This window comes from Gossypium hirsutum, chromosome A01 (genome assembly GCF_007990345.1).
Source record: "Gossypium hirsutum isolate 1008001.06 chromosome A01, Gossypium_hirsutum_v2.1, whole genome shotgun sequence".
NCBI lineage: Eukaryota > Viridiplantae > Streptophyta > Magnoliopsida > Malvales > Malvaceae > Gossypium > Gossypium hirsutum.
Window position 1 is genome coordinate 96,663,149 of NC_053424.1, and position 19,052 is coordinate 96,682,200.

Sequence of the window (19,052 nt, forward strand, 5' to 3'; positions counted from 1 at the left end):
AAATGGTAGTATGGTTGATCGAGCTTGCAGGCTGAAGAACTATTAAAGAAAAGAAAAAGGTAGAAGGTAAGACTAGAACTGGAAGAAAGACCGATGGAAGTGTTCATTTTCACAGCAACCTAAGAAAGTCAAGGAATATGAATCCTTGTTCCCAAGCTTCAGTTGGACAATCATATGGGAATTATAAGAAGCAAAATGGGGTCCTAAATCTCAGAATACTTCTGCAGCCAGTGTAGGGAACTCGAGATTTGTTAAACCCGAGTGCCAGCGGTGTGGTAGAAATCATTTTGGTCCGTGCAGAGCAAATGAATGTTTTCGATGTGGTTCTTCCGGTCATTTTATTAGAGACTGCCTAGAGAGGCTGAGAAAGAAATTTCAGAAGTAAAAGCTAGTGGTGCAGCTCGAGGGGAAGGTACGAGAAAGCTGGAAGTGAAACAACAGTAAGAATGTAGCAGGGATGCACGGTTAGACTGAGGAAGGGCTCCGGTAAACTTATGCTATTAAAGCGCTGAGATGCTTCTCACTGATGTATTACAGGTTCATTTTCTCTCTATAATGTTAATGTTATTGCTTTGATTGATCCGGTTCTACTCATTCATATGTGTGCATGAAATTGGTGTTCTAGTATGAATTACCTGTTGAGAACATAGAATTTATGATTAGAGTGTCGAATCTGTTAGGCAATGTGTGACTATTGATAAGTATGTAAGAAATGTCCTTTAATGATTTGGATCATTACTTTCCGGCCGACTTGATGTTGTTGCCGTTTGATGAGTTTGATTTATTTTGGGTATGGATTGGTTGACATTGCATGATGCTAAATAAATTGCAAAGAAAAGGTTATAGAATTAAAGTGTGAAAATGGTGAAACTCTGCGGGTTGAATCAGATAAATCAGAGGCATTGCCTAGTGTGATTTCTTCAATGTCGGCTCAAAGATATCTGAGAAAGGGTTATGAAGCTTATTTGGCGTATGTAATTAATACAAAAGAAGTTGAAAGAAAGTTGAATCAGTGCCGTTGTGTGTGAATTTGCGGACGTATTTCCAGAAGAATTGCCGGGTTTGCCTCTAGTCAGAGAAGTAGAATTTGGTATTGATTTGATACCAGGAACAGCTCCAATTTCGATTGCTCCGTATAGAATGGCACCAGCAGAGTTGAAGGAATTAAAGTCGCAGTTGCAAGAGTTGACTGATAAAGGTTTTGTGAGACCGAGTTTTTCACCTTGCGGTGCTCCCGTGTTATTTGTGAAAAAGAAGGATGGTTCTATAAGGTTGTGTGTTGATTATCGGCAGTTAAACAAGGTGACAATCAAAAACAAGTATCCGTTGCCAAGAATCGATGATTTGTTTGATCAGCTAAAAGGAGCGACATGGTTTTCAAGATTGACTTGAGATCTGGGTATTACCAACTGCGGGTAAAGGAGTCGAATGTGCCTAAAACTGCTTTTAGAACAAGGTACGGTCATTATGAATTTTTAGTTATGCCATTCGGGTTGAAAATGCTCCTGCTGTGTTTATGGATTTAATGATCGCATATTTCGGCCATACTTGGACAGATTTGTTGTGGTGTTTATAGATGATATTTTAATTTTTCAAAGATGAGACAGAGCATGCTGAGCATTTGAGGATAGTTTTGCAACTTTGAGAGATAGCAGCTGTATGCTAAGTTTAGTAAAAGTGAATTTTGGCTTCGGGAAGTTGGATTTTTGGGTCATATTGTTTCAGGTGATGGTATACGGGTTGATCCTAGTAAAATTTCAGCCATTGTTGATTGGAAACCACCGAAAAACGTAACTAAAGTTAGAAGTTTCTTGGGCTAGCTGGGTATTATCGGCGGTTTGTAAATGGATTTTCTATAATTGCTGCTCCTATAACTAGACTACTCCGAAAGGATGTTAAATTTGAATGGACAGAAGAATGTCAACAGAGTTTTGAAGAATTGAAAAAGTTATTAACTGAAGCACCAGTGTTGGTACAACCCGAATTAGGTAAAGAATTTGTGGTGTATAGTGATGCTTCTCTAAATGGTTTGGGGTGTGTACTCATGCAAGAAGGAAAAGTGGTGGCTTATGCTTCGAGGCAATTAAAACCTCATGAGAGGAATTATCCTACTCACGATTTGGAATTGGCTGCAGTGGTGTTTGCTTTGAAGATTTGACGACATTATTTGTATGTTGAAAAGTGCCGAGTATATACCGATCACAAAAGTCTTAAATACTTGATGTCACAAAAAGACTTGAATTTGAGACAGCGAAGATGGTTGGAGTTATTGAAAGATTATGAGCTTGTTATTGATTATCATCCGGGAAAAGCGAATGTGGTTGCCGATGCTTTAAGTAGAAAGTTGTTGTTTGCTTTGAGAGTTATGAATAGTCAGTTGAAAATGTCAGATGACGGTTCGATTCTAGCAGAGTTAAGAGCAAGACGATGTTTTTACAAGAGATTTCTGAAACTCAGAAAAATGATCAAGATTTGCTAGCCAAAAGAAAACAGTGTGAAGCTGATACGGGATCAGATTTCAGAATTGGTTCTGATGGGTGCTTAATGTTTAAAGATCGGATTTGTGTACCGAAGAATGAGGAATTGATTCAAAAGATCCTACAGGAAGCACATAGTGGTTATTTCTCGATTCATCCGGGTAGTACGAAAATGTATAATGACTTGAAAAAAATGTATTGGTGGAATGGAATGAAAAGAGATATATCAGAGTTTGTGTCCAAATGCTTAATTTGTCAACAGGTGAAAGCTGAACACCAAGTACCTTCAGGATTACTCCAGCCTATTATGGTTCCTGAATGGAAATGGGATCGGATTACTATGGATTTTGTTTCAGGATTGCCATTGACTCCGGGAAAGAAAGATGCCATCTGGGTAATAGTTGACAGAGTCGGCTCATTTTATCCCGGTACGTATGGATTATTCTCTTAACAAGTTGGCTGAACTGTATATTAGAGAAATTGTTAGATTACACGGAATACCATTATCGATTATTTCAGATAGAGATCCAAGGTTTACCTCGCGGTTTTGGCAAAAGTTGCAAGACGCGTTAGGTACGAAGTTAAATTTCAGTACTGCTTTTCATCCACAAACTGATGGACAATCAGAAAGAATAATTCAGATTCTTGAAGATATGCTTAGATGTTGTGTATTGGAATTTCAAAAAAGTTGGGAAAGATACTTACCGTTGGTGGAATTTGCTTACAATAATAGTTATCAGACGAGCTTGAAAATGGCGCCTTATGAAGCATTATATGGTCGTAAGTGTCGAACGCCATTGTATTGGACTAAACTCAAGGAAAATCAGATTTATGGAGTTGATCTAATAAAAGAAACTGAAGAAAAAGTTAAGATAATTCGAGATTGTTTGAAAGCTGCTTCAGATAGACAGAAATCTTATGCAGACCTAAAGCGAAAGGACATTGAATTTCAAGTTGGTGATAAAGTATTTTTAAAGGTGACTCCGTGGAAGAAAGTCCTTAGATTTGGACGGAAGGGCAAATTAAGTCCGCGTTTTGTTGGGCCGTATGAAGTAATTGAAAAAGTTGGACCGGTAGCATATCGGCTAACATTACCACCTGAATTAGAGAAGATTCATGATGTGTTCCACGTATCTATGTTACGTCGGTATCGTTCGGATCCTTCACATGTAGTTTCACCGACAGAAATTGAACTACAACCAGATATGACCTACGAAGAAGAACCGATTAAGATTTTAGCTCGAGAGGTCAAACAACTAAGGAATAAAAATGTTGCACTTGTGAAGGTGTTGTGGCAAAGGCATGGAGTAGAAGAAGCAACATGGGAATCCGAAGAAACTATGAGAAATCAATACCCACATCTGTTTACCGGTAAGATTTTCGAGGACGAAAATCCTTAAAGGGGGGAGAGTTGTAATATCCCGAATTAGGGCCTAATCGGAATAGTGGTTTCGTGACCATAAATCCGAGATAGAAATAATTATTTTATAATTATTTTGAGGTTTATGATATGATTGCATGATTGTTTGAAAATTTCGTGATGAAATTCTATGCCTAAAGTGCTTAAATTGAAAGTAGGGACTAAATCGAATAAGTTGCAAAACTTGCATTCTAGAAGTTTTTGGTATGAAATTGTTTTGGAATATTAATGAGGAGGTCTTAAATAGAAATTTGACCAATTTTAAGTTCATGGACAAAATTAGGACATGGAAGGAATTTTTGGAAAGTTTAGTAGTAAGGGTATTTTGGTCATTTAGTTATTAAAATGAATTAAAAACAAAATTAAAAGCCAATTTTTGTCCATCTTCTTCATTAGGCTGAAATTTCAAGGGTTCTCCATAGCTAGAGCTTGTTTCAAGCTTCCAAGCTCCATAGTAAGTGATTCCAAGCCCCGTTTTTAATGATTTTTACGTTTTTGAGATCCCGGTAACTCGATAAAGCTTATGTTAGCAATAATTTAACCTAGGGTTTATATTTGGAAAATACCCATAGGTGAAATTTGTGTATTTTGATGTTTTATGATAGAATATGAAGTTTTAAATTATGTTAGACAACTTGTACTACTCGATTTTAAGCAAAAACGAGTAAAAGGGCTTAATCGGTAAAAATACCTAATAGTCACAAGTACATGTTAGAGTTAGAATTTGATGTTGCCATAGAAGAGAAAAGTGATCAGCATGTTGTAAAACATAAGAATAAGGAATAAAGTTTAATCCCGAGCCTAGGGGCAAAAATGTAAATATGAAAAAGTTTAGGGGTAAAATTGTAATTTTGCCAAAATTTGAGTTAAGGATTAATTTGATAATGTGAGTATTAAATAATCTAAATGTGTTATTTTAGATCAAGAAAGACGTGGAATCGACCTCAATTGAGGAAAAGAAAAGATTATGGACTAAATTGCAAAATCTTTGTATTTTGGTACCAAGGTAAGTTCATGTGTAAATAATGTATCATAATGGTTATTTTTAAGTTATTGATGTTAATTATATGTTATGCTGAATTTTATTATGAAATGTATGCTTTGTGGTTAATTTCAAATAATATGTAAATTATGTGAGCTACTTGTTAAATATAATTGTTACCGAGTATTGATTTCGGCATTCTACGGAAGACGGCAAGGATAAGTGTTCGAGAAAAAATCCCGTTTGAACCTTAGGAATAGATTAGGATACAAGTGACATGTCACTAGGATGGTTGAGCATCCGAACTCGTTGAGTTGAGTCCGAGTTCACTTATGGATGCGAATGTCCGAACTCGTTGAGTTGAGTCCGAGTTCGTGAGATGTAACTAGGCATTCGAACTCGTTGAGTTGAGTCCGAGTTCACTTGTGGATGCGAACGCCCGAGCTCGTTTCGTTGAGTTGAGTCCGAGTTCGCTTATGGGCGGGTTACATGATTGCTTGATTGCATATATGGCACTTATGTGCAAGTTATCCGTGTATCCGAATTATATTCCGATGTGTTCAACGGGTAAAGTTCTACTCAAATGGAGGAATATTCGAGATGTAAAGAGACGTATTGGTAAGTGATGTGAAATGAATATTTTGGACAGGTATGTATTTAACCCTCGGGTTGAGTATTGATACAACCACGATAAGGTAATAAGATGATGAAAAATGATTAAAATGTGATATGTGTTTTAGTGATACATGCTAATGTTGATTGGTATGACTGTTTGTTATGTTACTTATTATTTGCATATGAACTTACTAAGCATTTATGCATATGAACTTACTAAGCATTTATGCTTACTCTTTCCTTCTTACTCATTGTAGTTTTGGACAAGCCAGCTCAGGAGTCGGGATAGGTCGAAGGCTCAGTCACACTATCCGGAAGACTTTTGGTAATGGCTTGTAAATTTAAGTATGGCATGTATAGCAATATACTTTTTTTGTGTAAATGATCTTATGGTATGGTGATGGAATGGTTGAGGAAATGCTTGATAATGATAAGTTATGGAAATAGTTAGTTTAGATTATATTTGATGTTAAGGAAAATTATTAAGATACTTAGTGCATAAAAACTCATAAAAGGGATGAAATTTGCCATAAACAGAATACTGCAGCAACACTGACGCGAGTTTAAAAATTTACTAAAAATCATAGAAATTGAACTTGGTGATGGACTACATATCAAATTGAAGCTTATTATGTCTAGTTTCACATGAAACAAATGAAACAGGTAAATGAATTATATGTTACAAGATATTTTAATTTTAGTGAAACAGGGTCATAGCAGTTTCTGAATCCCCTATTCCAACTTTAGAAATTCACCATAAATTGTAAAGATATAATTAGGTAGTGTATTTTATATTCTCAGAATCTTTATTTAGTCTAGTTTCAGGAGAAATAAACCTCATAGTCATATGGATTTTTTACAGAGAGAAATGTGGTTCTTTGTAAATAGAGGTCAGACCAGTCAAGTCCTGAAATAGGGGTAAGTTTAACTAATAAACTGTACTAATTGGCCCAACCAAAAATTCTAGAAAAAATTAGTAGATAGGTATATGAGTCTAGATTTAGGTAAAATTTACGGATCTTGATTTCGAGCTTTGTAACTCGAGATATGATTTTTCTTGTGACAGTGGTGCAAGTAGGTTAAAAGCTGTGAATGTAGAAATAAATAATCCAAAGTTCTAAATATGTTAAATTAAGCTTAGTAACACCTCATACTCGACTCCGGCGACGGTCTCGGGCGTGGGGATGTTACATTTAGTGGTATCAGAGTAGGTTTAGTCGGTTCTCGGACTACTTGTTGTATGTACGGATTTTGCTATACTTGCCATATGTATGAATTGTGATAGTGTGACGACTTCTGACCTTTTAAAATGAATTTTTTATATAGTAAATGGATCCCGATCCAGCTGTGGCAGATGAAGTAGAGAGTAATACGCCAGCTCCGGCTGAAGGAGCAACGCCGACTGAAAACTCAACCCCTACTGTTGGTCAGGGAGGAGGAGAAAGGGATCGGGAAGCCTTTCTCCAAATGATGAGTGCATGGTACACTGAGTTCGTTCGTATGAACCCAAATGTACGACCTCCCCCACCTCCCCCAATTCCTCAACCTGTACCCCCGATGCCTCAAGGTATGGATACGATAAAATTTCACAGAACCCCCGTTGACAGAATTCGTAAACAAGGGGCTGAAGAATTTAGAGCAAATATTGATGATGATGCAGAGAAAGCAGAGTTCTGGCTTGAAAATTCTATCCGGGTATTTGATGAATTATCTTGTACACCTGAAGAATGTTTGAAATGTGCTACATCTTTTTGAGAGATTCAGCCTATAATTGGTGGAAGACTTTGATTTCGGTGGTACCGAAAGAGAGGGTAACCTGGGAATTCTTTCAAGAAGAGTTTCGGAAGAAATATATTAGTGAAAGGTTTATTGATCAGAAATGTAAAGAGTTTCTTGAGCTGAAGCAAGGTAATATGACAGTCTCAGAATATGAAAGAGAGTTTGTTCGATTGAGTAAGTATGCCAGGGAATATGTTCCTACAGAAGCCAAGATGTGCCGACGATTTGAAGACGGGCTCAACGAAGACATTAAAGTATTTTTCGGGATCCTTGAACTAAAAGAAATGGTAGTACTGGTTGATCGAGCTTGCAAGGCTGAAGAACTACTTCAAGAAAAGAAAAAGGTAGAGGCTGAGACTAGAAACTGGAAGAAAAGACCGATGAGTAGTTCATTTTCACAGCAACCTAGAAAGTCAAGGAATATGAATCCTCGTTCCCAAGCTTCAGTTGGACAATCATATGGGAATTATAAGAAGCAAAATGTGGGTCCTAAATCTCAGAATACTTCTGCAGCCAGTGTAGGGAACTCGAGATTTGTTAAACGCGAGTGCCAGCGGTGTGGTAGAAATCATTTTGGTCCGTGTAGAGCAAATGAATGTTTTCGATGTGGTTCTCCGGATCATTTTATTAGAGACTGCCCAGAGAGAGCTGAGAAAGAAAAATTTCAGAATGTAAAAGCTAGTGGTGCAGACTCGAGGGGAAGGTAAACGAGAAAAGCTGGAAGTGAAACAAGCAGTAAGAATGTAGCCAGGGATGCACCGGTTAGACCTGAAGGAAGGGCTCCGGCTAGAACTTATGCTATTAAAGCGCGTGAAGATGCTTCCTCACCTGATGTGATTACCGGTTCATTTTCTCTCTATAATGTTAATGTTATTGCTTTGATTGATCCCGGTTCTACTCATTCATATGTGTGCATGAAATTGGTGTCTAGTATGAATATACCTGTTGAGAACACAGAATTTATGATTAGAGTGTCGAATCCGTTAGGCAAATGTGTGACTATTGATAAAGTATGTAAGAAATGTCCTTTAATGATTCGGGATCATTACTTTCCGGCCGACTTGATGTTGTTGCCATTTGATGAGTTTGATGTTATTTTGGGTATGGATTGGTTGACATTGCATGATGCTAAAATAAATTGCAAAGAAAAGGTTATAGAATTAAAGTGTGAAAATGGTGAAACTCTGCGGGTTGAATCAGATAAATCAGAGGATTGCCTAGTGTGATTTCTTCAATGTCGGCTCAAAGATATCTGAGAAAGGGTTATGAAGCTTATTTGGCGTATGTAATTAATACAAAAGAAGTTGAAAAGAAAGTTGAATTAGTGCCGGTTGTGTGTGAATTTGCGGACGTATTTCCAGAAGAATTGCCGGGTTTGCCTCCAGTCAGGGAAGTAGAATTTGGTATTGATTTGATACCGGGAACAGCTCCAATTTCGATTGCTCCGTATAGAATGGCACCAGCAGAGTTGAAGGAATTAAAGTCGCAGTTGCAAGAGTTGACTGATAAAGGTTTTGTGAGACCGAGTTTTTCACCTTGCGATGCTCCCGTGTTATTTGTGAAAAAGAAGGATGGTTCCATGAGGTTGTGTGTTGATTATCGGCAGTTAAACAAGGTGACAATCAAAAACAAGTATCCGTTGCCAAGAATCGATGATTTGTTTGATCAGCTAAAAGGAGCGACATGGTTTTCAAAGATTGACTTGAGATCTGGGTATTACCAACTGCGGGTAAAGGAGTCGAATGTGCCTAAAACTGCTTTTAGAACAAGGTACGGTCATTATGAATTTTTAGTTATGCCATTCGGGTTGACAAATGCTCCTGCTGTGTTTATGGATTTAATGAATCGCATATTTCGGCCATACTTGGACAGATTTGTTGTGGTGTTTATAGATGATATTTTAATTTATTCAAAAGATGAGACAGAGCATGCTGAGCATTTGAGGATAGTTTTGCAAACTTTGAGAGATAAGCAGCTGTATGCTAAGTTTAGTAAAAGTGAATTTTGGCTTCGGGAAGTTGGATTTTTGGGTCATATTGTTTCAGGTGATGGTATACGGGTTGATCCTAGTAAAATTTCAGCCATTGTTGATTGGAAACCACCGAAAAACGTAACTGAAGTTAGAAGTTTCTTGGGGCTAGCTGGGTATTATCGGCGGTTTGTAAATGGATTTTCTATAATTGCTACTCCTATAACTAGACTACTCCGAAAGGATGTTAAATTTGAATGGACAGAAGAATGTCAGCAGAGTTTTGAATAATTGAAAAAGTTATTAACTGAAGCACCAGTGTTGGTACAACCCGAATTAGGTAAAGAATTTGTGGTGTATAGTGATGCTTCTCTAAATGGTTTGGGGTGTGTACTCATACAAGAAGGAAAAGTGGTGGCTTATGCTTCGAGGCAGTTAAAACCTCATGAGAGGAATTATCCTACTCACGATTTGGAATTGGCTGCAGTGGTGTTTACTTTGAAGATTTGGCGACATTATTTGTATGGTGAAAAGTGCCGAGTATATACCGATCACAAAAGTCTTAAATACTTGATGTCACAAAAAGACTTGAATTTGAGACAGCGAAGATGGTTGGAGTTATTGAAAGATTATGAGCTTGTTATTGATTATCATCCGGGAAAAGCGAATGTGGTTGCCGATGCTTTAAGTAGAAAGTTGTTGTTTGCTTTGAGAGTTATGAACAGTCAGTTGAAAATGTCAGATGACGGTTCGATTCTAGCAGAGTTAAGAGCAAGACCGATGTTTTTACAAGAGATTTCTGAAACTCAGAAAAATGATCAAGATTTGCTAGCCAAAAGAAAACAGTGTGAAGCTGATACGGGATCAGATTTCAGAATTGGTTCTGATGGGTGCTTAATGTTTAAAGATCGAATTTGTATACCGAAGAATGAGGAATTGATTCAAAAGATCCTACAGGAAGCACATAGTGGTTATTTCTCGATTCATCCGGGTAGTACGAAAATGTATAATGACTTGAAGAAAATGTATTGGTGGAATGGAATGAAAAGAGGTATATCAGAGTTTGTGTCCAAATGCTTAATTTGTCAACAGGTGAAAGCTGAACACCAAGTACCTTCAGGATTACTCCAGCCTATTATGGTTCCTGAATGGAAATGGGATCGGATTACTATGGATTTTGTTTCAGGATTGCCATTGACTCCGGGAAAGAAAGATGCCATCTGGGTAATAGTTGACAGAGTCGGCTCATTTTATCCCGGTACGTATGGATTATTCTCTTAACAAGTTGGCTGAACTGTATATTAGAGAAATTGTTAGATTACACGGAATACCATTATCGATTATTTCAGATAGAGATCCAAGGTTTACCTCGCGGTTTTGGCAAAAGTTGCAAGACGCGTTAGGTACGAAGTTAAATTTCAGTACTGCTTTTCATCCACAAACTGATGGACAATCAGAAAGAATAATTCAGATTCTTGAAGATATGCTTAGATGTTGTGTATTGGAATTTTAAGGAAGTTGGGAAAGATACTTACCGTTGGTGGAATTTGCTTACAATAATAGTTATCAGACGAGCTTGAAAATGGCACCTTATGAAGCATTATATGGTCGTAAGTGTCGAACGCCATTGTATTGGACTGAACTCAAGGAAAATCAGATTTATGGAGTTGATCTAATAAAAGAAACTGAAGAAAAAGTGAAGATAATTCGAGATTGTTTGAAAGCTGCTTCAGATAGACAGAAATCTTATGCAGACCTAAAGCGAAAGGACATTGAATTTCAAGTTGGTGATAAAGTATTTTTAAAGGTGACTCCGTGGAAGAAAGTCCTTAGATTTGGACGGAAGGGCAAATTAAGTCCGCGTTTTGTTGGGCCGTATGAAGTAATTGAAAAAGTTGGACCGGTAGCATATCGGCTAGCATTACCACCTGAATTAGAGAAGATTCATGATGTGTTCCACGTATCTATGTTACGTCGGTATCGTTCGGATCCTTCACATGTAGTTTCACCGACAGAAATTGAACTACAACCAGATATGACCTACGAAGAAAAACCGATTAAGATTTTAGCTCGAGAGGTCAAACAACTAAGGAATAAAAATGTTGCACTTGTGAAGGTGTTGTGGCAAAGGCATGGAGTAGAAGAAGCAACATGGGAATCCGAATAAACTATGAGAAATCAATACCCACATCTGTTTACCGGTAAGACTTTCGAGGATGAAAATCCTTAAAGGGGGGAGAGTTGTAATATCCCGAATTAGGGCCTAATCAGAATAGTGGTTTCGTGACCATAAATCCGAGATAGAAATAATTATTTTATAATTATTTTGAGGTTTATGATATGATTGCATGATTGTTTGAAAATTTCGTGATGAAATTCTATGCCTAAAGTGCTTAAATTGAAAGTAAGGACTAAATCGAATAAGTTGCAAAACTTGCATTCTAGAAGTTTTTAGTATGAAATTGTTTTGGAATATTAATGAGGAGGTCTTAAATAGAAATTTGACCAATTTTAAGTTCATGGACAAAATTAGGACATGGAAGGAATTTTTGGAAAGTTTAGTAGTAAGGGTATTTTGGTCATTTAGTTATTAAAATGAATTAAAAACAAAATTAAAAGCCAATTTTTGTCCATCTTCTTCATTAGGCCGAAATTTCAAGGGTTCTCCATAGCTAGGGCTTGTTTCAAGCTTCCAAGCTCCATAGTAAGTGATTCCAAGCCCTGTTTTTAATGATTTTTACGTTTTTGAGATCCCGGTAACTCGATAAAGCTTATGTTAGCAATAATTTAACCTAGGGTTTATATTTGGAAAAATACCCATAGGTGAAATTTGTGTATTTTGATGTTTTATGATAGAATATGAAGTTTTAAATTATGTTAGACAACTTGTACTACTCGATTTTAAGCAAAAACGAGTAAAAGGGCTTAATCGGTAAAAATACCTAATAGTCACAAGTACATGTTAGAGTGAGAATTTGATGTTGCCATAGAAGAGAAAAGTGATCAGCATGTTGTAAAACATAAGAATAAGAAATAAAGTTTAATCCCGAGCCTAGGGGCAAAAATGTAAATATGCAAAAGTTTAGGGGTAAAATTGTAATTTTGCCAAAATTTGAGTTAAGGATTAATTTGATAATGTGAGTATTAAATAATCTAAATGTGTTATTTTAGATCAAGAAAGACGTGGAATCGACCTCAATCGAGGAAAAGAAAAGATTGTGGACTAAATTGCAAAATCTTTGTATTTTGGTACCAAGGTAAGTTCATGTGTAAATAATGTATCATAATGGTTATTTTTAAGTTATTGATGTTAATTATATGTTATGCTGAATTTTATTATGAAATGTATGCTTTGTGGTTAATTTCAAATAATATGTAAATTATGTGAGCTACTTGTTAAATATAATTGTTACCGAGTATTGATTTCGGCATTCTACGGAAGACGGCAAGGATAAGTGTTCGAGAAAAAAATCCCGTTTGAACCTTAGGAATAGATTAGGATACAAGTGACATGTCACTAGGATGGTTGAGCATCCGAACTCGTTGAGTTGAGTCCGAGTTCACTTATGGATGCGAATGTCCGAACTCGTTGAGTTGAGTCCGAGTTCGTGAGATGTAACTAGGCATTCGAACTCGTTGAGTTGAGTCCGAGTTCACTTGTGGATGCGAACGCCCGAGCTCGTTTCGTTGAGTTGAGTCCGAGTTCGCTTATGGGCGGGTTACATGATTGCTTGATTGCATATATGGCACTTATGTGCAAGTTATCCGTGTATCCGAATTATATTCCGATGTGTTCAACGGGTAAAGTTCTACTCAAATGGAGGAATATTCGAGATGTAAAGAGACGTATTGGTAAGTGATGTGAAATGAATATTTTGGACAGGTATGTATTTAACCCTCGGGTTGAGTATTGATACAACCACGATAAGGTAATAAGATGATGAAAAATGATTAAAAATGTGATATGTGTTTTAGTGATACATGCTAATGTTGATTGGTATGACTGTTTGTTATGTTACTTATTATTTGCATATGAACTTACTAAGCATTTATGCTTACTCTTTCCTTCTTAGTCATTGTAGTTTTGGACAAGCCAGCTCAGGAGTCGGGATAGGTCGAAGGCTCAGTCACACTATCCGGAAGACTTTTGGTAATGGCTTGTAAATTTAAGTATGGCATGTATAGCAATATACTTTTTTTGTGTAAATGATCTTATGGTATGGTGATGGAATGGTTGAGGAAATGCTTGATAATGATAAATTATGGAAATAGTTAGTTTAGATTATATTTGATGTTAAGGAAAATTATTAAGATACTTAGTGCATAAAAACTCATAAAAGGGATGAAATTTGCCATAAACAGAATACTGCAGCAACACTGATGCGAGTTTAAAAATTTACTAAAAATCATAGAAATTGAACTTGGTGATGGACTACATATCAAATTGAAGCTTATTATGTCTAGTTTCACATGAAACAAATGAAACAGGTAAATGAATTATATGTTACAAGATATTTTAATTTTAGTGAAACAGGGTCATAGCAGTTTCTGAATCCCCTGTTCCAAATTTAGAAATTCACCATAAATTGTAAAGATATAATTAGGTAGTGTATTTTATATTCTCAGAATCCTTATTTAGTCTAGTTTCAGGAGAAATAAACCTCATAGTCATATGGATTTTTTACAGAGAGAAATGTGGTTCTTTGTAAACAGAGGTTAGACCAGTCAAGTCCTGAAACAGGGGTAACTTTAACTAATAAACTATACTAATTGGCCCAACCAAAAATTCTAGAAAAAATTAGTAGATAGGTATATGAGTCTAGATTTAGGGAAAATTTACGGATCTTGATTTCGAGCTTTGTAACTCGAGATATGATTTTTCTTGTGACTGTGGTGCAAGTAGGTTAAAAGCTGTGAATGTAGAAATAAATAATCTAAAGTTCTAAATATGTTAAATTAAGCTTAGTAACACCTCATACTCGACTCCGACGACGGTCTCGGGCGTGGGGACGTTACACACATGGTCGGACAACATGCCCATAGGGCTGATCGTGTGTCGCACACGGCCTAGACACACGCCCGTGTGTCTACCTGTGTGGACAAAAATAAGGCTATCTACCAAGCCTTTTTGCCACCCTTACTTGCACCAACCAACACAGCAACAAATATCTCCAATCCACACAGCAATAGAAGACTAAATCAATAGTAGCATGACATTCAAATGAAAACCTCATGACACTATAATAAACCAAACATGTACTTGATCATCCATACATTTTGTTCATCCATGGAAGCATCATTATTTACAATTATCAATAATGAATATTAGCCATTAACCATGGCCTAAAAAAAGGTTTTCGTCCTAAGCCAACAAAATTGGATAACTTAACAATATGACACATAACAAAAAGACTCAATCCCTATACATACCATACTCAAGATAATAAAACTAACTATACCAAAAGCTTCGAGTGATAGTGTGAGTGATGCCTCTGACGTTCTTTGATCCACGGGCTAATTTGGCAGCACTGCAAGAAAATGGAAAGGAAAAGAGTAATCACAAAGCTTAGTAAGTTGCATGTAAATATTGAAATAATAACCATGTTGCCACATATAATCATACTCCTAATATATCATAACTCTCACAAAAGAGTAAATGTTCATAACACAACTTACTCATATTCATTCCTCGCTATTCATACAACAAGAATAGAGTTCACATATCATCAATTTCATATAAGTACCCTATACCACTCACAACATGGTCATAAGCTCTATATCATTTTGACATAAACCGTAAATTTCCCGTTGAACCATTTGGAATACTACAGGATAATCACTCAGTCCCAAACATAGGGTACGATCCCGATGCCATGTTCCAAACATGGTCTTACGCTGGCTCTCACATCTAATTCGATGCCATGTCCCAGACAGGTCTTACACTAACTTCCATACATCAAGTCTGATGTCATGTCCTAGACAGGTCTTACACTGGCTCTCACTTATCTGTGTCGATGCCATGTCCCAGACAGGTCTTACACTGACACACCTCAAGCCGATACCATGTCCCAGACAGGTTTTACACTAACTTGCATATCTTGAGGCTGATGCCATGTCCCAGACAGGTCTTACACTGGCTTTCATCTATCGATGCCGATGCCATGTCCCAGATAGGTTTTACACTAGCACACACATCACCCAAATGTCATGGCATGGACATCCAAATTATTCCTAAGGTTCAACCCGGAGTCTCTATTACATCAATTCTCATCATGCACATTCACAGCAATAGTCCAAAATTTATGCCATATTAATTATACAATACATAAATACAATTAAGTTACATTATTTACGTACAACTTACCTTGGTATACAAAATATAGGCGACTAATTGTATTTAATCCGCTTGTTTGGCTTTTCCCCGGTCTAGGTCCAGATTGCATTTTTCTTATCTATAATAATAAAATTTCACTTATTTAATCATCACATTAATAAAAACATTCTACAATTCACAATTCATAATTCGGCAAAATGACTGTTTTGCCTTTAGACTTCACAAAAATTACGATTTTGCCCTTAGGCTCGTAAATTAAATTTTATCGAGTTTCCTCATTAAACAAGCCTAGCCGAACACTTTTTATACCTTTTAGCAACTCACAATTTCAAACATTTCACACAATTACCACCTATTTTACAAACTTTACAAAATAACCCATTTAGGTGTTTTCATGAAACCCCTTTCACAAAAGTTATTTATTTAACAACCAAGATTCATTTTCTTCCATAGAATTTCAGCTAAAAACATAAATTATTTCATGGAAAAACCCTATACTTTCATCCATTTTGCAAAATAGTCCCTTTATTAGAAAGCTCATGCTACAAGGGGTCCAAAAATACAAAAATCATCAAGAATAACCTTCTAAATGACTTACTTTCAAGAGATACCAATAGCTGATATTTTGAGCTCTCTAAACCCCCTTAGTTGCTAAAAAAAATTGGTGGAGAAGATGACACTATAGCCTCTCTTTTCTTTATTTTTATTCTAGTCAAATAAGTCACATGACTCTCTTTGTCCCCTATGGCCGGCCACCTCTTTTAAAATGGTCTAATTGCACTTTAAAGTCCCCAAATTGTGTTTCTCTAGCTATTTAACACATCTAGCTAGTAAAACAAAACTTTTTCCCTTTATACGATTTAGTCATTTTTCGTAATTGAGCTCACAATTGCTAAAATTAATTCACCAAAATTTCATACACTTATATAAGCATGCTATAACACCAAAATAATAATAAAATAATTTCTTCGACTCCAGATTTGTGGTTCTAAAACCACTATTCCGACTAGGCCCAAAATCGGGCTATTACACAATGATACTATTGCAAAGGATAAAGGGTCTACTATATTGATTTGGAAGGTCAAGATTACTAAGAATCTGCCCTTACTAGAAGGAATGCCTCGACAAAACCATACTCAATCTACTGCCCAGAAGAGTTCTAAAATGGTCTACTTCTTTCGAGAACAAGACTTCAAGTTACCTAGCCTTAAGCGATATATGTCTATAGGCCTTTAGCATGGTACCCTGCACTATTTTTTTTCTTTTCATATGAAAGCTGCTCTATATCTAGAGGCTGTTACAAGTATTCAGTTGAAGACTTGCTCATATCATTCAATTTCACTCTCATTAACCTAACATTGTCAGAATTAGATTAATTTAATGAACATGCTGTACATCCATCTATGTTTAGAGTTTGCAAACATGCAATTTAATAAAAAATAATTGAATGAAGTAGTGTATTAAAGTAGATCTATGCTTTAGCCATTAAAGAAAATAAGAGTTTCATTAAGTAATCCCAACCCTGTGAGATTTAGCTCATGGAGTGGCAATTAAAATTCAAATCCAAAATAACATTCAACATCGTTTTCATCAAATCAATTCACAAAGAGTAATAAATAAATAAATAACGGAAGAACTTTGGGAAGATAGCATGATCTGATTATGCTGTGACTTTTTTTTTGTTTACCTTTTTTAGGTACGGTATGCTTTTTAGTTGATTTTGAATTCTTTCCATGGTTGATTCTGGAGTTGTCCTCTTCTACAGCGGTGTCTTGAACAACATTATCCAACTATGTCCCACTTCTAAGAGTAATGGCTTCGCACTGTTCCTTCCCTTGTGTTCTCAAATTCTCGATATTGCTTGCAATGCTCCTTGTGTCATCGAATTTAAAGCATATGCTATCTGCCCCACTTGACTCTCAAGAGCTCTAAGGGGCATAGCCTGGCTCTAAATTACAACATCATTCTTGGCCATATATTCCTTCTCAAGGCTTCAATGAATGTAGAAGATGATGCTTGATCCTGTTGAACATTTTGCCTCAACATAAGATGATTATAACTAGGCAATGCACTATTTTGTCTCTCAATATTGTTTAAATTCCCCACACCTTGATCATTCCAACTAAAGTTTGAATGCTGCTTCCACCCTCAATTGTAAGTGTTGGAATAGGGATTATTATTCTGGTTAAAATTACCCATGTAGTATACAGATGCTGGGTTTTATGGGCATTCATCAAACACATGATCTTTACCGCAATAAAGACATGATAGTACAACTGATTTCATCTCTAGGACTGCAGTGGGCCTCTTCATTGTTTTGATAATATCAGTTAAAGAAGATACTGAGGCTATCAACGAAGTGATTACATCAAGCTCCATGGCACCAGCAGCTTTCTTACCTGTCTCAACTCTCATGGTAGGATATTGATAATCACTGTTGGCAATCTTTTCCAAAATCTCATATGCTTCATTATAATAGCTATCCAATAATGTATCATTGGCAAAAGCATCAACTACCATCCTCGTATGTGCATTCTACCCATTATAAAATATCCCTATCTGCGTCCAGTGTTGGAATCCAAGCATCGAACATTTCCAGAGTAATTCTTTAAATCATTCCCAAGCTTCATATAGCGTTTCATCCTCTAATTGTCAAAAAGATGTGATATCATTTCTAAGCTTGGCACTCATATTTGGAGAATTATACCATAGCAAAAATCTCTGGCACAGATCATTCTGTGATGCCACTATTCCTAACGGCAAAGCATTCAGCCACACTCTTTTATGAACTCTCAAAGAATATGGAAACAATTTAAGTCACAAAGAATCTTCAAGAACACCCTATTGTCTAAAGGAGTCATAAACTTTTAGAAAAATTCTTAAATGCAGTCTTGGATCTTTAGTGGGTAATTTACCAAACTGTCCTACTATTTGCAACGTTTGAAACATTATCGGTTGCAACTCGAATTACTGAGCTTGTATGTGTGATATGACTATTCCTGGATTTAAATCATCCAAAATTGGAATATGTTCCCAAATTGGTCTATCTCAATCATCTATCACACGGTGAATTAGAGGATCAACATCCTGACCAATTGGATCATCATTGAGACCAGGATCATTCCCTTCCCTAGCCATATTCCGCAGCTCTTTTCGCCTCCTCCGCAAAGTTTTTTTCGATCTCTAGGTCAAAAGGATACTCTTCGTTAGCAGGAATGCCTCTTCTCATACACTGACGACAAACATGTAGAAATTAAATACAACTAATTTAGCTAAAACAAATAAAACAAAGAAAATAAAAAAAAATTAATTTCACCAAATTGCTGATCCTCAGCAACAGTGCCAAAAACTTGTCGCGTGTGAAATGATATACAAATTGTACAAGTATACACGTCGAATCAAGTAATAAAGTGATGAGTGAGATCATCTCCACAGGGATTAAAATGACATAATTTGGTCAAGTTATTATAATGAGT

At 36.3% G+C, this 19,052-nt stretch overlaps 1 non-coding gene across 1 annotated transcript; it reads left to right on the forward strand.

Moving 5' to 3' along the window:
• Positions 1-18,151: 18,151 nt before the first annotated feature.
• LOC121208229 (small nucleolar RNA R71) lies at positions 18,152-18,258 on the forward strand. Its single transcript, XR_005903191.1, has one exon. It is a non-coding gene; the product is annotated as a small nucleolar RNA R71 (small nucleolar RNA).
• Positions 18,259-19,052: the final 794 nt, after the last annotated feature.